This window comes from Salvelinus fontinalis, chromosome 3 (genome assembly GCF_029448725.1).
Source record: "Salvelinus fontinalis isolate EN_2023a chromosome 3, ASM2944872v1, whole genome shotgun sequence".
Classification (NCBI taxonomy): domain Eukaryota; kingdom Metazoa; phylum Chordata; class Actinopteri; order Salmoniformes; family Salmonidae; genus Salvelinus; species Salvelinus fontinalis.
The window spans coordinates 73,646,430-73,664,620 of record NC_074667.1 but is presented as its reverse complement, the minus strand read 5'-3'; the positions used below and the strand labels follow the sequence as shown (position 1 = coordinate 73,664,620).

General features: G+C 40.5%; 1 protein-coding gene across 3 annotated transcripts in view; it reads right to left on the bottom strand.

The window, feature by feature from the left end:
* LOC129851431 (transcriptional enhancer factor TEF-5-like) overlaps positions 1-17,160 on the bottom strand; it is a 69,630-nt gene extending 52,470 nt beyond the window's left edge. For all 3 annotated transcript variants that reach the window (XM_055917951.1, XM_055917952.1, XM_055917953.1), the window contains exons 1-2: positions 16,983-17,160; positions 16,527-16,671 (exon numbers count right to left, since the gene is read on the bottom strand). The gene's annotated coding sequence lies outside the window, so the exon portion shown is untranslated. The remainder of the gene's footprint in view (positions 1-16,526; positions 16,672-16,982) is intronic.
* Positions 17,161-18,191: the final 1,031 nt, after the last annotated feature.

The following is an 18,191-nucleotide window of genomic DNA, read 5'->3' as shown; positions in this document are numbered from 1 at the left end:
ATCTTTGCACAGGCCTCTTCTACAAAGCTTCAGCAATCTGGTATATCTTTGCACAGGCCTCTTCTACAAAGCTTCAGCAATCTGGTATATCTTTGCACAGGCCTCTTCTACAAAGCCTCAGCAATCTGGTATATCTTTGCACAGGCCTCTTCTACAAAGCCTCTGCAAGTTTGGTATCATTTTCTTCCTAAACTGCATAATTCCACTCATACATCCCATGTAATGCTTGATATGTTATTGATATGTCTTTCTTCTATGGAAAGTTGAAGGTATAAACACAGGAAGTGATTCCATGAGAGTCCTGAGAGTATGTGTGTTATAACATGTGTATTACTGTCCACAGTCAACGTGGGAAAACCCCCACAGTCAGCCACAGACAGTAAAACAAATAGAGGTTGTGTGTGTTTTGGCTGTGGGTGGAGGATTGTAAATGGATAACCAGTGATTTATTCACTCACACAGTGCATGTAGATGAGATCATGCTGATACATTCAAAATATGATCCGTTTGTTGTTGGGGTTTTTTGTTGGGAGAAAGGGGGATGAAAAGGAACAGACAACCCCGACTCTAAGGAGACAGTAGGTGGCTGTAACATTATGACATGGGGACTGTCCTTGCTCCATTCCAAAAGTGGCGGAAAAGTCACATTTCATTCATACGCTGCACTTTGAAACAAACATGATTTATTTCAGAAATAAATCATAGTTTTACAGAGACAAAACATACCCTGAGAGGTAGAAGTCTGCCTTTTGAGCTGGGACAATAGTGTAACTGACGAGGAAACCAGCGTCAGACAGACACCATCCTCACAAGGTAGATAAGGACTGGACAGCCAACCAACGCTGTCAATCAAATGAAGTCATCTTACCCTGAAGTCTCTTCAAGTTAATGTGTAAAATGCTCTCGACAAACACACAACGCTCAACTGTGACACTACAAATTGAAGTTGAATAAGATAATAATACTGAAGTGATATGCAATTGCTCAACGTCATGCCCATAAACAATAAAAAAATTGTAGTTTTAGAGATAGATACAAAGACCATGAAATTGTAGCTCATGTAGTCAACAGTGACATTTAAAACACAGTAACAACGCAGCTAACAGGGAACGTCCTGAGGACATTTTACGACGTTCGCAATAGGCCCACTAAAGGTTTCGTGATGGTCCCAGGGGAACATTCTCAGGGGACCTTTGTGAAGTTCCCTGTAAGTTACTAGGACGTCACTGAGGACCATATCAAGACGTACTCAGGACTTTAATTTTACTAGTCCTTAGGACGTCGTGTGATGGTGGACCTTTTTATAGTTCCTGGTTTGTCCTGTGGACGTTCTTGGGACGTTGTGTCATGGTCCCCTGAAGGTCCCTTGAACATTCTTGGGACGTTGTGTCATGGTTCCCTGGAGGTTTTTGTCACGTGATGGTGCCAAGTGTCCGAAACTATTATAAGTAAAGTAATGAAATGGTGTGGGTTTTTAAAGTAAGTGGTACACTGTTCAGCTAAAATAGTGTACAAATCTTTAATCAATGACAATATTTGAAATGATCACTTAGTACTAACTTCTCAATATGACCCCACCTGGGAATGTGCCATACACATTCATTGCCTATAATACCTCTCTGCATTTAGCGAAAGAGTGCAACCTGCTAGGTTTGGGCGGTATACCGCAAATACCGTATACCGGGGTGTTTGGAAAAAGCAATTTTAGATATCAGTTAATCTGACTATTCACTCATTGATTTCATTTATTCATTTTGGACCTCTTCAGCTAGCCGGAAGATGGGCCTAGCACGGGACAGAGACTTTAGCCAGGAGGTAGCCACTTGGATAGCAGCTAGCTAGCTACAATGATCCAGGTGAAAAGGTTCAGTGCTTGTGGTAGGAATCCGGAGATGTGGAGAAAAAGCAGTCTGGTATGCTCTGGATTGAATCACGCTGTGCAGACTGGCAGGAGTTGACCGGGCTAAGGTTAGCTAATGACCGCTAGCAGTGGCTAACTAACTATTAGCTGGTAGCTAGTTAGCTGGCTAGCTTCTGTTGGGGGTTCCGGTTCTAAAGTATAGAAAATAGCAGATCCATACCACATTGGGTGAGGCGGGTTGCAGGAGAGTATGTTGAAACTGAGGTTAAAATTATAAAAAAAATTATACGAAATATATACGAAGGGGAAAAAAACATATATACACGGGACATGACAAGACGAAGACGTCTGAACTGCTTCGCCATCTTGGATGACAAGCTTCGCATGGTGTGATGTGTAATGAAACTAGGGTGCGCATGCACTGGGTAAAACATTTTTTTTTGGGGGGGGGGGGGTCTTTGTGACCATCTGGTGATGTCTATGGGACAAACCGGGAACTGGACTAAAACCTCCAGGGGACCCTGACACATCCTGATGGCTTTAGGTGACCATTTCGTGATGTCCCGGGGACGTCCTAACGACACATTATTGTTTGCAGGGAAAAAGGGCGGCAGGTAGTCTAGTGGTTTAGAGTGTTGGGCCAGTAACTGTATGGTTGCTGGTTTGAATCTGGAGCTGACAAAGTGGACAATATGTGGCTGTGCCCCAAGGCACTTAACCCTAGTTGCTCTGGATAAGAGTGTCTACTAAACAACTTAAAAATGGTACATGTTGGTGGACTGCATGGTCTTCCCTCCCATTTATTCATAATGCTTTTAGTCAGATTGTTCCTGTCTGTCAGAATGCAGGCTTTGTTAGGACTGCTGTTGCAGCTGGGACACTTGCTGGTGAGGGAGAGATGACCCCTGAGGTCAGACCCCAAGAGCTGCACACACCCATCTTTCACCAATACTAGACACACACACACACACACACACACACACACACACACACACACACACACACACACACACACACACACACACACACACACACACACACACACACACACACACACACACACACACACAGACACACACACAGACAGACAGACAGACAGACAGACAGACAGACAGACAGACCAGATTTTTCTCTCTTTCTGCACACAATCTCAGAAAACAAATCCCATTCTCATGGCTGAAGGGCATATTCTCAAACACAATTACACACAGATGCGCATTCTCTCTCTTTCTCGGAGACACCCACACACCCCGGGCCTCACAAACACACACTTGACGAAGAGAACAACAGGACTTGGCGATTGAAGGAGCAGCTGCTCTCTTAGGTCAGATTACAGTTACAGTAAACATTTTTGACTCTCTTGACAGGGCTGGAGACACTGCCTTACCCTTGACCAGCCCACACACACAGACACACACAGACACAGACACACTCTTGCTCTTCCTCTCTACTCAAAGGCAGTTTATTTTACCACTAGGTTACAGTACACACACAGGTTTAAATCCATTTAAAAATGTTCCATTTCAACAGTCGAAAAAGGAAAGTGAGCTGCCTATTGAGTAGCCTAGTCGAGTCTTGCCTCTGAGAGGAAAGAGACGGAGAGAGGGCCAAGACACTGCCAACCCTCCCTCCCTAACTCCCTCCCCTCCTAGACTCCCAAGAGTATGAGAGCCCCATCTCAGAGCACTAGAGGAGCTCCCCCTCCCCCTCCTCTTCCCTCCCCTGTCTGTGTTTGGCCCTAATAAATTCTCTCCAGCTCCTCCAATAACTTCCTCCTACTTCCTCTTTGGCACTGCTCTCAGGAAACAATCAGAGCTGAGGGTGAGAGGAGGGATGGACGACCAACAGCTCACACGGCAAGAGGCAGAGAGAGAGGCAGAGAGAGAGGCAGAGAGAGAGAGAGAGAGAGAGAGAGAGAGAGAGAGAGAGAGAGAGAGAGAGAGAGAGAGAGAGAGAGAGAGAGAGAGAGAGAGAGAGAGAGAGAGAGAGAGAGAGAGAGAGAGAGGCTTATATTTACAGTCAGTAAGGCTGTTCACAGTTTGATACCAGTTCGAATTCCCCCAAAAAGGCATGTTTGAGTTGGGAAAGTCTGAAATCAAACAACATATTTCCAAGTCTGACAGAAGGAGATATAACATTTCTATCTTTCACAATCTGCCTTGACACATAAAAAAAGTATTCCTTGAAGTACAAAACATCCACACAGGGCCTGAATGGGGCAGTAATTGACTAATAGCAGCGGGTAGTCTAGCGGTTAAGAGCATTGAGAGCGAAAAGTCGCTGGTTTGAATCCCCAAGCCAGCAAGGTATAAAAATTAAGGCACCTCTCTGATTCAGAGGTTGGTTGAATGTATTCAGATGTGTAACTGACTAGGTATACCCCTTTCCTAGTACAACACAGACTAGGTATACCCCTTTCCTAGTACAACACAGACTAGGTATACCCCTTTCCTAGTACAACACAGACTAGGGTCTACCTCAGTTTCTTTTTATTTTAGTCATTTAGCAGACACACATATCCAGAGCAACTTAAAAGTGCAATTAGGGTTAAGTGCCTTGCTCAAGGGCACATTTACAGATTTTTCACCTAGTCTGCACGGGAGTTCAAACCAGCGACCTTTCGGTTACTGCCCCCTCTTAACCGCTAGGCTACCTACGGGCCCCATGGAGTAAAGCCTTAATCTGGCCCACAAACAGAGGAAAGACTGACAAAGCAGAGAGAGCGCCAGACTGCTTCTTTTACAGCCTGATTCAGCAGTTTAATCTGACATTTTCCAGGGAGCGTTGCAGAGCACTCATCCTCTCCTCCTAGCCTGAGTTGGTCATTCTGTGGTGAGACCAGCGGTTTGGTGCCCTAATCTGTGAAACTTTTACTACATGTGTAATTTATGCACAAGTATACACGCTAATAAAGCCACTCATCTACCCATATCAATTATGGAGTCCGGCTACATAGCTAAGATGTGGTATTTGCATCGTAAGAACAATAAGGAGGTTGAGAAGAGAGAGGGTTTTTTTATAAATAAATGAACAAACTTTCAAACCCAGAGGTGATCATCATTTTAAAATGACTTCACAGCCTTTGTGTAGCCTAGAACTCTTTTAACAGACAAATCATGTTGATCCTTTAAACAACACTTCTGGACAAGTATGATGCTTAGTATGGTCTAAATTGTTCAGTAAGTGTGTGGTTTGGTTTTAAAGGGGTCGTCCTCCAAATCCCCACTCTGAAGGTAGGGATTAAGAGCAAGGCTTCGTATGAGTGAGTGCCCCTTAAAGTCAATGGAGAACCACTCCAACACAATGGCCACACACATCAGGCATAGGACTAGATCCCAGATAGCCAGGCCCAGTTTGTTGCTCCCGTCATTTATAATGAACACCAGCTAGAAACCCAAACTAACAAACAGATGCATACTCTCCTGTTTACTGCTGTATGAAGCATGGGTCATTGGGCCCACAGAGTTCTGTTGTCATTTTCTGGATATGTACATTAGAGATTTGGAGCTGGTCGCAACAAGAGCAACTGACATTTTTAGCCATTTGGGACAAACGGACACAAAGACTTTCCTGTTCTAGGTCACTCCCAAGCGCCTCCATTGAGTAGTCGGGGAGGCCAGAAGTTTTATCTGTTAGATAGGACCTTGCTGAATTTGGAGAATATGTAAACAAGCACATGCACTCAATGCCTTCATTTTAACCAAATGTTGATTAATGGTATTTTAATTAGGCTACTAAGACACAGTAATTGCTGAGGGGTATATTGAATTGGACCCTGGAAAAAAGGATAGCATCATATACGGTATGTTTATAACCGAATCATAGAGGATTGAACTGGGCTGTAGCCCATTCCTGCAGGCAAATGACCTCGTGGCCTCATGGGTGGAATGTTATTCATATTTTTCATAATTACATTTTTTTTTTTATTCAACCCGACGAAAATCCTGTGTTTCTATGTCAAACAGTTTTGTTATACACTATTTATACAAAAGTATGTGGACACCCCTTCAAATGTATGGATTCATCTATTTTAGCCATACCTGTTGCTGACAGGTGTACAAAATGACGTTAAATCAACTAATTTGAAGGGGTGTCCACATACTTTTGCATATATAGTATACAGTTGAAGTCAGAAGTTTACATACACCTTAGCCAAATAAATTTAAACTCAGTTTTTCACAATTCCTGACATTTAATCCTAGTAAATATTCCCTATTTTAGGTCAGTTAGGATCACCACTTTATTTTAAGAATGTGAAATGTCAGAATAATAGTAGAGAGAATGATTAATTTCAGCTTTTATTTCTTTCATCACATTCCCATTGTCACGCCCTGACCATAGAGAGCTATTTATGCTCTATGTTGGTTAGGTCGGGGTGTGACTAGGTTGGGTTATCTAGGTGAATATATATATCTATGTTGGCCTGGTATGGTTCCCAATGAGAGGCAGCTGTTTATCGTTGTCTCTGATTGTGGATCATATTTAGGCAGCCATTTCCCCATTGTGCTTTGTGGGATCTTGTCTAGGTATAGTTGCCTGCAAACACTAGATGAGCTTCACGTTTCGTTTTGCGCTTTATTGTTTTCTTTGAGTTTCACTACCTAATTAAAGAGGATGGAACCATACCACGTGGCATCTTGGTCCACTCATTATAACGATCGTGACACCCATTGGGTCAGAAGTTTACATACACCCAATTAGTATTTGGTAGCATTGTCTTTAAATTGTTCAACTTGGGTCAAACGTTTCGGGTAACCTTCCACAAGCTTCCCACAATAAGTTGGGTGAATTTTGGCCAAATTCCTCCTGATAGAGCTGGTGTAACTGAGTCAGGTTTGTTGGCCTCCTTGGATGCACACGCTTTTTCAGTTCTGCCGACACATTTTTCTATAGGATTGAGGTCAGGGCTTTGTGATGGCCACTCCAATACCTTGACTTTTTTGTCCTTAAACCATTTTGCCACAACTTTGAAAGTATGCTTGGGGTCATTGTCCATTTGGAAGACCCATTTGCGACCAAGTTTAACTTCCTGATTGATGTCTTGAGATGTTGCTTCAATACATCCACATCATTTTCCAGCCTCATGATGCCATCTATTTTGTGAAGTGCACCAGTCCCTCCTGCAGCAAAGCACCCCCACATGATGCTGCCACCCCCGTGCTTCACGGTTGGGATGGTGTTCTTTGGCTTGCAAGCCTCCCCCTTTTTCCTCCAAACATAACAATGGTCATTATGGCGAAACAGTTCTATTTTTGTTTCATCAGACCAGAGGACATTTCTCCTATAAGTATGATCTTTGTCCCCATGTGCAGTTGCAAACAGTAGTCTGGCTTTTTTATGGCGGTTTTGGAGCAGTGGTTTCTTCCTTGATGAGCGGCCTTTCAGGATTTGTCAATATAGGACTCGTTTTACTGTGGATATAGATACTTTTGTACCGGTTTGTTCCAGCATCTTCACAAAGTCTTTGCTGATGTTCTGGGATTGATTTGCACTTTTCGCACCAAAGTACGTTCATCTCTAGGAGACAGAACGCGTCTCCTTCCTGAGCGGTATGACGGCTGCGTGGTCCCATGGTGTTTATACATGCGCACTATTGTTTGTACAGATGAACATGGTACTTTCAGGCGTTTGGAAATTGCTCCCAAGGATGAACCAGACTTGTGGGGGTCTACAATTTTTTTCTGCGGTCTTGGCTGATTGCATTTGATTTTCCCATAATATCAAGCAAAGAAGCACTGAGTTTGAAGGTAGTCCTTGAAATACATCCACAGGTACACCTCCAATTGACCCAAATGATGTCAATTAGCCTATCAGAAGCTTCTAAAGCCATGGCATAATTTTCTGGAATTTTCCACGCTGTTTAAAGGCACAGTCAACTTAGTGTATGTAAACTTCTGACCCACTGGAATTGTGATACAGTGAATTAATTCTAAGTGAAATAATCTGTCTGTAAACAATTGTTGGAAAAATGACTTGTGTCATGCACAAAGTAGATGGCCTAACCGACTTGCCAAAACTATAGTTTGTTAACAAGAAATTTGTGGAGTGGTTGAAAAACAAGTTTTAATGACTCCAATCTAAGTGTATGTAATCTTCCGACTTCAACTGTATATACGTTGTAATATTGGGATGCAAACTTAGAATTGAATACATTTCAACTCTATACCTGACATGGTACAGGTGTCTTCTTTTAAGCCCATAACCATGTGTGTGAGGTGTATACTTTTGTTTCAAAGTAGATTTGTTTAAGACTACCAAGACACACTGTGTGATCCTGATTTAGCCAATTGCAGTAAAAGGTTAAATTAAGTTTCCCAAATTAATATTCTTAATGATACAACTAATATGCACTCTTGAGGCCTGAGTGAGATGTTATACTATGTTGTAAAGGCCAGTTCGCTCTGAGGCTCTCTCTGTGTGTTTGCAACAGTCACAAGTGGTATTTGTTCAGACCTCTGTTGACAGAAAGGTAAGTGCCACCATTTGGAAGACCACTTCTGGGGATGGTGCTAAAAGGCAACCAACGTCTGCACAAATGGGCAGAGCTCATTAGTCATTCTTCTGTGGCTTCAACACAAACCAGTGAAGTAGGATTGTCCCCCCCAAAAAAACTTGGTCGACCTAGAGTCATCTGTTCTTTCGACACACCCTGTGTTTTAATGAAATCAACTATATGTATGCTACTGAGCTTGTCTGATGCTTTAAGCATACAGTGATTAAATAATTAAGACACACAAATGACTCAAGATGGAACCAGAAATCAAGATAGCCTAACCAGAAAGAAGATAAAAACAGTTCCCGACCCTCCTCCTCCCGCTGCTGCTGGCCTTCGCAGATTCTGCTGTTACGCTCCTGAAGTTGCCGGTAGATAATAGGCCAATTTATCTTGCCATTTCTACCGATCTGCGTGCCAGTTATGATTTTGCAACAGTATGCAAATTTTCGTGGAACAGCTTCATTTAATTTAAAATAAAGTCTTTATATCTCAAAATCCTTATCATGTGGTTAATCAAAATTCTAAAAGTAACTTATATTGCCATTACCAACTATGTAAAAATAGCCTACATAAAGCTAACAAATAAAAACATTGCTGCCTGTAAGTAGAAAATATCCTGATAAAAATAAATAGACTATAAATCACATTGGCTATGCATGGCCTGTCTGCAAGGAACTTGAGGAACTATTGTCATTCTCAATGTATGTAAAAACAGACTTTGTTTACTTGCTGTTTGGGGTGAAGAAAAGAAGCTCCACAGTAGTGGTGAGTTAAGACAATCAGAAATACTATCAGATCCTCAAATGGCAGTGGTGTAAAGTACTTAAGTAAAAATACTTTAAAGTACTACTTAAGTCGTTTTTGGGGTATCTATTTTACTGGGTGACATTCACTTTTACTTTTATTTTCTATTAAGGTTTCTTTACTTTTACTCATGAATGACAATTGGGTACTTTTTCCACCACTGACAAACGTGCAGATTTATAGGCCTACATTTGCCAGGTAGCCTAGGCCTACTTCTATGTATAATTCAGGTGCGCGTCCTTACTCAACATTGACAGTAACACTACAAACAAAAGACAATGACTAAATTGACAACTCGTAAATGGAATGAAATAAACCAAAACGTGTTCCTCACAAGTGTAGCCTAGGTTGTGCAGTCCGCAAATAACTTGTCCACTCCGATAATGAGAACGGTAAAAGACTGTAATAGTAATATATTGAAAGCATTAACATAAATTACCTTAACCAATCAAACATTGTAGATGATAAATGATGGTAATTAATGGTAAATGTACTACTAGTGATACTGGTGGGCCATCTCCATGGCCTCCACAATGGATTAGTCCCCTCTGACAGGCATGAATCAGACAGGTGTCTCTGGTGCCATAAAAAAATATAGATATTTGTGACTGCTCGACAAAAAAATCTTGGTCGACCAACAGCCTATTGACCAAACAATCGACCAGTCGACTAAATGGGGTCAGCCCTACAGTGAATAGCCAGCAAAGATAGACCTAGAAACAGCCCAGAATCTCTGTAACAAACAACTACCTACTGTATTTTCAAGGAAGGTACATTTCAAAATAGTTGATGAATAGTAGTACACAAAATACAAAATGTTCAAATGGTATGCTGTCTGAGCAAGTTTATTTAAAAAACACAAATATTATAGACTCTGTTTATATTGCAGTACAGAAAATATCCCATTTTATTCATGACCATTAACATAAAAAGGATTTCCCTGATTACATTGTTAAATTACCCAAGAGAGTGACACAAAACATACCCATGCCAATGCAAAATGCATGAAGATCTGAGTGAATGCCTGGACAGTAGCTGTGTTCTAATTTAATATGAAATAGCCACATCATCACCCCCCAAAGGGCTATTTGACCAAGAAGGAGAGTGATGGAGTGCTGCATCAGATGACCTGGCCTCTACAATCACCCGACCTCAACCCAATTGAGATGGTTTGGGATGAGTTGGACCGCAGAGTGAATGAAAAGCAGCCAACAAGTGCTCAGCATAAGTGGGACCTCCTTCAAGACTGTTGGAAAAGCATTCCAGGTGAAGCTGGTTTAGAGAATGCCAAGAGTGTGCAAAGCTGTCATCAAGGCAAAGGGTGGCTACTTTGAAGAATCTCAAATATAAAACATATTTTGATTTGTTTAACACTTTTTTGGTTAGTACATGATTCCATGTGTTATTTCATAGTTTTGATCTCTTGACTATTATTCTACAATGTAGAAAATAGTAAAAATAAAGAAAAACCCTTAAATGAGTAGGTGTGTGCAACCTTTTGACTGGTACTGTATATTATCAGCTTTTGCATTAGAAAATGACATGTTGTAAGTAGGGCTGGGAATTATCACGGACATCACGATACGATATTATGACGATACTTATGTGCCAATATGATATGTATGTATTGCAATTCGATACTGTGGTTTTATTGCGATTCGATGTTCCAAATATGTCTGCTGCAGAAGGCCAAGAGGGAAGCATGAGAAAACAAGTTTTGATCAGTCATGGAAATAAAAATGCTAAAGACAAATTGGCTCCCTATTTAAAAAATAACATGGAGAGCAAGCTACGAAGGAATAATACTGCAGTATGATGCAGGTACAGCCGACTCGAGCAAAAATAATATTGCGATATTGACAAAACGATACGATATCTCGTCAAAAATAATATCTTCGAGATCTAACTATATTTTTAATATCTGCACTTAACAGTCTTACCACCATTCTGTTCTGAAACAAAAGCCCCTGCTCAGTGCTTGTTCACTAACCTGGGATGGAACAGGTTAATGAAATTATTGCTTCAATCGATGGCCTGAGGAACTACAGCAAGGAAGACCAACAAAGAAATTAGACACTTTAACAGGATATTGTTCAAATAATCAAATAATTGACCAGGAGCCTTAAAGCAGGCAGCTATGGCCTTTAGCCTTAAAAGCTGCAAGATGTAAAAAAAAAATATATAGTTAGCCCATGGACTAGATTCAGAGTGAGTTGCCATGTTGCAGTTTGTTTGAGAAGAGCTGATTGGGACTGAGAGCAGAGCAAGAGCACTAGCCCACTACATGCATGTTGCATAAACACACTGAGAACAGAGGATCTGTTAGAGCAGCAGATTTACCCTCCTCTTCTCCATCCCCATCTAAAATATCACACCTTCATTCACAAAGGATGCTTCCATTACTTTCTTCTATTTCCACATGTTCAGAGAGAAAGTATTTTGGTCCAGCTTTGTAGATATTAAAGGGTATTAAGTGTGATCAATCTCAACTTTCATCCAAGTGTTCACGTTGGATTACACTTCAAATCAAATTGTATTGGTCACATACACATATTTAGCAGATGTTATTGCGGGTGTAGCGAAGTGCTTGTGTTCCTAGTTCCAACAGTGCAGTAAACAATTCTAACACAGGAAACTGAAATCAACAACATGTAACTTCAAATTATGGTCTGATGGGTTCTGTTTTATAACGGACCACCCAAAATAGGTAAAGACAATACTTTATTCCCCTGGTTTCATTTCACCATGTTTTGCCAGTAAAGTGTATAAATTATTAATAACGGCCACAAAACTGTATTTTACTTGTTTGTGCATGTAGCTCCAATTTCTTCACTGTCAAGCCTCAAAAAATCCCAAATACTATCTACTCTCTTAGAAAAAAAGGGTTCCAAAAGGGTTATTCGGCTGTCCCCATAGGGTAACCCTTTTTGGTTCTAGGTATAACCCTTTTGGGTTCCATATAGAACACTATATTGAAAGGGTTGTACATGGAACCAAAAGGGTTCTACTGGAACTCAAAAGGGTTCTTCAAAGGGTTCTCCTATGGGGACTGCGAATAACCCTTTTAGGTTCTAGATAGCACCTTTTTTTCTAAGAGTGTAGGGTAAAATATGCCTGTTAGTTTTTTTGTTTGATTGCACTATTGGTTGCACTACTATGATACAAAGCAGGCTGCACTATAATATGTGGGCCAGACAGCTCGCGCCCTGGCGTCTGCCATCCAGCACATGTTGATTTTATCCACGAACACCAGACGCGATCAGGACAACCAGGTTGAAATGCCAACTATATTAGCTAGCTAACTTGCTGTTGCTCACTAATTTGTCCTGGGATATAAACATTGGGTTTTTATTTCACCTGAAATGCACAAGGTCCTCTACTCTGACAATTAATCCACAGATAAAAGGGTAAACAGAGTTAGTTTCTCGTCATCTCTCCTCCTTCAGGCTTCTTCTTCTTCTTCTTTGGACTTTATATGGATACCAACTTTAAGGTGCATTACCACTACCAACTGGAGTGGAGTCTGGACCTCAGTTCATCTTTCAATCACCAATGTGGGTATATGCTCCTAAAAACCAATGAGGAGATGGCAGAGGCGTGATTCGCAGCGTGTCAAGCCTCACAAATCAAACCAAGTTCTATTTTAGCGACTGGCTACGCAGATGCTCGTTGACGTGCGCGAGCAGTGTGGATGCAATGACTGAATAACATGTATGTGTAAATGTCTGTATCGCTCGGACACGCGACGCGAGCGGTGTAGTCAGCATGTAAGGCATCACCTGTAATATATGGAAGTATACTGAACAAAAGTATGAACACAACATCCAACAGTTTAAATAAGGAAATACAGATATGCATCTGTTAGTCACAGATACCGTAAAAAAAAGTAGGGGTGTGGATCAGAAAACCAGTCAGTATCTGGTGTGACCACCATTTGCCTCGTGCAAAGCGACACATCTCCTTCGCATAGAGTTGATCAGGCTGTTTATTGTGGCCTGTGGAATGTTGTCCCACTCCTCTTTAATGGCTGTGAGAAGTTGCTGGATATTGGCGAGAACTGGAACACGCTGTCGTACACGTCGATCCAGAGCATCCCAATCCCCATGCTCAATGGGTGACATGTCTGGCGAGAATGCAGGCCATGGAAGAACTGGGACATTTTCAGCATCCAGGAATTGTGTACAGATCCTTGCGACATAGGGCCGTGCATTATAATGCTGAAACATGAGGTGATGGCAGTGGATAAATGGCACGACAATGGACCTCAGGATCGCGTCACAGTATCTCTGTGCATTCAAATTGTCATCGATTGTGTTCTTTGTCCATAGCTTATGCCTGCCCATACCATAACCCCGCCATTGCCACGGAGCACTCTGTTCACAACATTGACATCAGCAAACGACTCATCCACACGACGCCATTCACGTGTTGTTGTTGTGAGGCCGGTTGAACGTACTGCCTCATTCTCTAAAACGACGTTGGGAGGCAGCGTATGGTAGAGAAATTAACATTTAATTATTTGGCAACAGCTCTGGTAGACATTCCTGCAGTCAGCATGCCAATTGCACGCTCCATCAAAACTTGAGACATCTGTGGCATTGTGTTGTGTGACAAAACTACACATTTTAGTGTGGCTTTTTATTGTCCCCGGCACAAGGTGCACCTGTGTAATTATGCTGTTTAATCAGCTTCTTGATATCCCACACCTCTCAGTTGGATAGATTATCTTGGCAAAGGAGAAATGCTCTCTAACAGAGACATAAACAAATTTGTGCACAAAATTTGAGAGAAATAAGTTTTTTGTGCGTATGTAAAATATCTGGTATCTTTTATTTCAGCTCATGAAACATGAGACCAACACTTTACATGTTGCATTTATATTTTTGTTCAGTGTGATTCACCAGAAGAAAACATACTTCCCTGTTTTAGGGTATAAACTCCAGAGTGGCACAGCGGTCTAAGGCACTGCATCTCAGTGCTAGAGGTGTCACTACAGACACCCTGGTTCGAATCCAGGCTGAATCTCAACTGGCTGTGATTGAGAGTCCCATAGGTCGGCGCACAATTGGCCCAGCGTCGTCTGGGTTTTGCCGGTGTAGGCTGTCATTAACTGACTTGCCTAGTTAAATATTCATATATCTTAACAATTCCAAAAATGTCCCTTCAACCTGTTGACTCTATGTCCCTCTGTCAGAATAAATACCGTTTCCCAATACTGAAACTCATATTGCCACAACGCTCCAACAGACATCACACACTACACTTACTATATTGTAGCTGGAGTACTAGTTCTATTAGGCAACACTTTTATCACAATCTCAACCAAATACTGTATGTCAACTTCAATCTGTACTGGAGACGGTATAGGCACACACTGGTCTATCTCCTCGAGAGTCAGAGAACGTGCAACTGTGACTGGGAGTGCCTGCAGTGCTTCAGCAACTTAGCTAGCTAAAGATTTACAGTTGGGCATACAGGATGCAGATGACCTGGGACTAGTGTTTGTAACTTTGTATGGATCCATTATGTCAACTGTGTTCGTATGTCAATTATAAACAAGCCCTAAATTGTGATTTGGTGTGATTTTTTATTTATTTTTATTTTACCTTTATTTAACTAGGCAAGTCAGTTAAGAACAAATTCTTATTTTCCATGACGGCCTAGGAACAGTGGGTTAACTGGGTTAACTGCCTTGAACGACAGATTTGTACCTTGTCAGCTCGGGGAACCTTTCGGTTACTAGCCCAACGCTCTAACCACTAGGCTACCCAGCCGCCCCGTGATTGCTTCGTATCGTTTGACCAAATGACGACTGACTGGCTGCATCTTTCAGTTGTGTCAAATATTTTGTAATAGTCTGTTCTCGTTTCAGAGTGAATGGCTTATTTACCATTTGAATGTAACAAAGGAAAGTTTGACAGTCTGAGATATAACAAAGACACAGAACGTGCCTATAATGTCAACCGTAAATGTAAACAAGCTATTAAAATTACGGAGCGAGAAACCTGAAAGACAACATTGTATTTTTGGGCCAAACCTGTTGAATGACACTGATTGTACTGTATCATTGTCGTGTACACCTGTTTACACGATTGTTAAGAAAGAACAACAATAATAAATCCTAAGTAAAGCATCGCACAGATTTTTGTATTTCTAATAAGCGAAAAAGGAAAAGTCTGTCTACCCAATCTTAACCAATAGTACACCATGAACGTGTGATGCTTGAAGAGGTATTTATACAGTCATACAATTAGAATTAGAATTATAAACAATTTCCATGCATTGAAAATACTAATATAAGGATTTCCAGTGAAACATCACTGGTCCCTGTGGAAGAGATCAAGAAAGATCCACAACTCTAAAATACAACCCCCTTACTTAAACATTATTTACTCATACAACAGAAAGGATGGTTGAAAGAAACTGTTGGAAAGAATCTGGTTTTCTTCAAATTCCGTCAGTAGGCTACCGCGAAATGTTTTGATTAGAAATCTGCACTAATTTGGCTGCCCAAACTGTTTTTACAAGTGAGATGATGCTGCATCTAATTGTCATGTAGCATACATGTATTGAACATTGACACAGCTGTAATAGGGTTGTTACCTGAGACTCTAAACTATTGGATGATATCATTTCACAAGTATTAATAAAAATACTACTGTCTATTTGTCAGACTGTTTAGACTGTGGAGCAGTGTCTTGAAACAACATGTAACATACTAGAATCCTTCTCATCAAAGTCAGTAAGGGATACACATAAATTAATAATACATCATTCATTAAGGCACATCCAAATACAAATGAATACTAAATAAAAATAAAACCAGACATTTAATGTGTTTTGCACAAGAATAGGAAATACTTTCAATGTGTCCTAAGTAAATCTGAAAGTTTGTAGACAACAGTGTGTGTAGAGGGTGTTCTGGTGTGTGTCCTAAAGTTATGATACGTTATGATATGATTGCTATATTTAGTCTCTGTTGTATATTTACAGATATTATTAACATGCATAAATAACCATGTCAAAATGTAGCAAGACCAGCAGTATATAAGTGTTGCGTGAAACTGAGATTCGTTTTGTCAGTGTTTCCATTTTCTGAAGAAAAAAAAAATGTAAACCTGTATTGAAAACATAACATAATAAATTACTGTAATAAGATGAAGAATACGATGAAATAAATGTGTATTCTTGACCTAGGCCTTGTAGCGCGTATATGTTTTTGGTTAATTGACACAATATGTTTTTGATTACTGAAATGTCAACTTCTAAAGATGCAACAGCAGCTAGCAATATGCATTGGTTGGGGGGCTCGTATATGGCCTCTTCTCTTCGACACAATGTTACCAAATTGGGTGATTCACTTACCTATGGGGTGCAGTAAAACAGCGCGTAAAATATCGAGTTATGTATTCCTCCAATTTGCCTTTTTCTGTCTGTCAATCCTCGGGTATGTAAAGACTTGATTCTTCTGGAGAACAAGTTAGGAGGAAAGTGATCAGGATCCAAGCAGCTGTATGAAAAAGAAAGGAAACATGCTTGTTGTCCCATAGTTATGACAAAGAAAGCAATAGCCTACTAACGTCTTATGATTGTCAATGAGTAGAGTCAATAAAGTTACATCTTAGCAAAGATGTCCTGCACACAAAAAAAGTCACACACAATTTATATAGCCGATCAATCCGTCATTTTCCTCCCTCCCAAAGGCAAGGAGTTCCATGGAAAAATGCAAAAAATGACAATGATCTAAAAACTTCACCATGAGAGCATGAAAACTTCACCCGAAAGCTCTTAAACAAAGGGAACAAATTCATGCTTACTCACCTTTTTTTTTAGAAGTCACCCCTCCTGACAAAAGCGAAGATAACTTACTTATTTTTATACTATATATTTTTTTGGCGCCTTATAGTTTTCAGTAATATTTCTCCTTGTTTGACAGTGTAAGTGGAATGTTAAGTATGACTTTGGTATGAAATCAATGAACGCACTACACTGGAAAACGAAGAAAAAAACTTCCAAGGAGGAGCCATTGGGTAGCGTCAATCAAAATACTTGGGGGCAGTGTCTCCACTCAAATCTCCGCCCCCATGACTTTTACTGCAGGATATTCCAGAGAAATCTCTATCAATATATAATTATTCTTTGAAGTTGCCTTTTGTTCTCTGGCCGTGCCACATAAAATTACAACATGAGCTATGCAGTAACATGTTTATAGTATCAGTAAATATCACATGACTTGTTTTGCTCAGTGTGAAACTTTCTATGTCTATTATTAGACGACTTTGCTACAAAGCCGGTGGAATAGATAATGCATACAAAATGAATTGTGTTATATGAGACCTGTAGGCCACAATTAATAAAGTAATAATAATTACAACAACAATATTAATAATAACACAACAACATAAAATAATATCATTGTTAACTTTTAGTCTACACAAACATTAAACTCTATCCTTATTATTATTATTATTATATTACTGTATGTTTCCTGCCGAGGAATTTACACATTCCACTGAAGTAAGGTCGAATATAGGTCGAAAATGTCATTATGCATGTCAAGAGTGTCAAACTCCATGATGTAACCCTTTCAGGTTCGAATTCATTAAATGTTTTAGAAGCTTTCATTTGAACATGTAGCCCTATTCACATCTGACAATAGAATAGCTCCCTCTGTTGGTAAAAATAATTATTTCGATTGTTGGTATTGGAAGTAGGCCTACGGGGCTAATAGGATTGGTTGCTGCTAAAAATATGTTTTAAAAAAGTTGCGTTCCTCTAGAGAAATAAAGACGACAAAGAAAACGTGTGGGTAAAATAACAGCGTCAGTCATAACTCGCTCTGTTAACTAAACATGGACACTTCAAGAAGACAACTTTATGTGAAGTCAACTCTGAGGAAGTGTACACATAATTGCACTGCATCTGTCCAAAAAACCTTGTATGTGATTAGCTTCATTGCCTCTGCGAGTTTGGACAACTGCCGGAGCAGGTTCGGGCAGAGAGCACACCTTCCACTTGCTCTCAGGATCC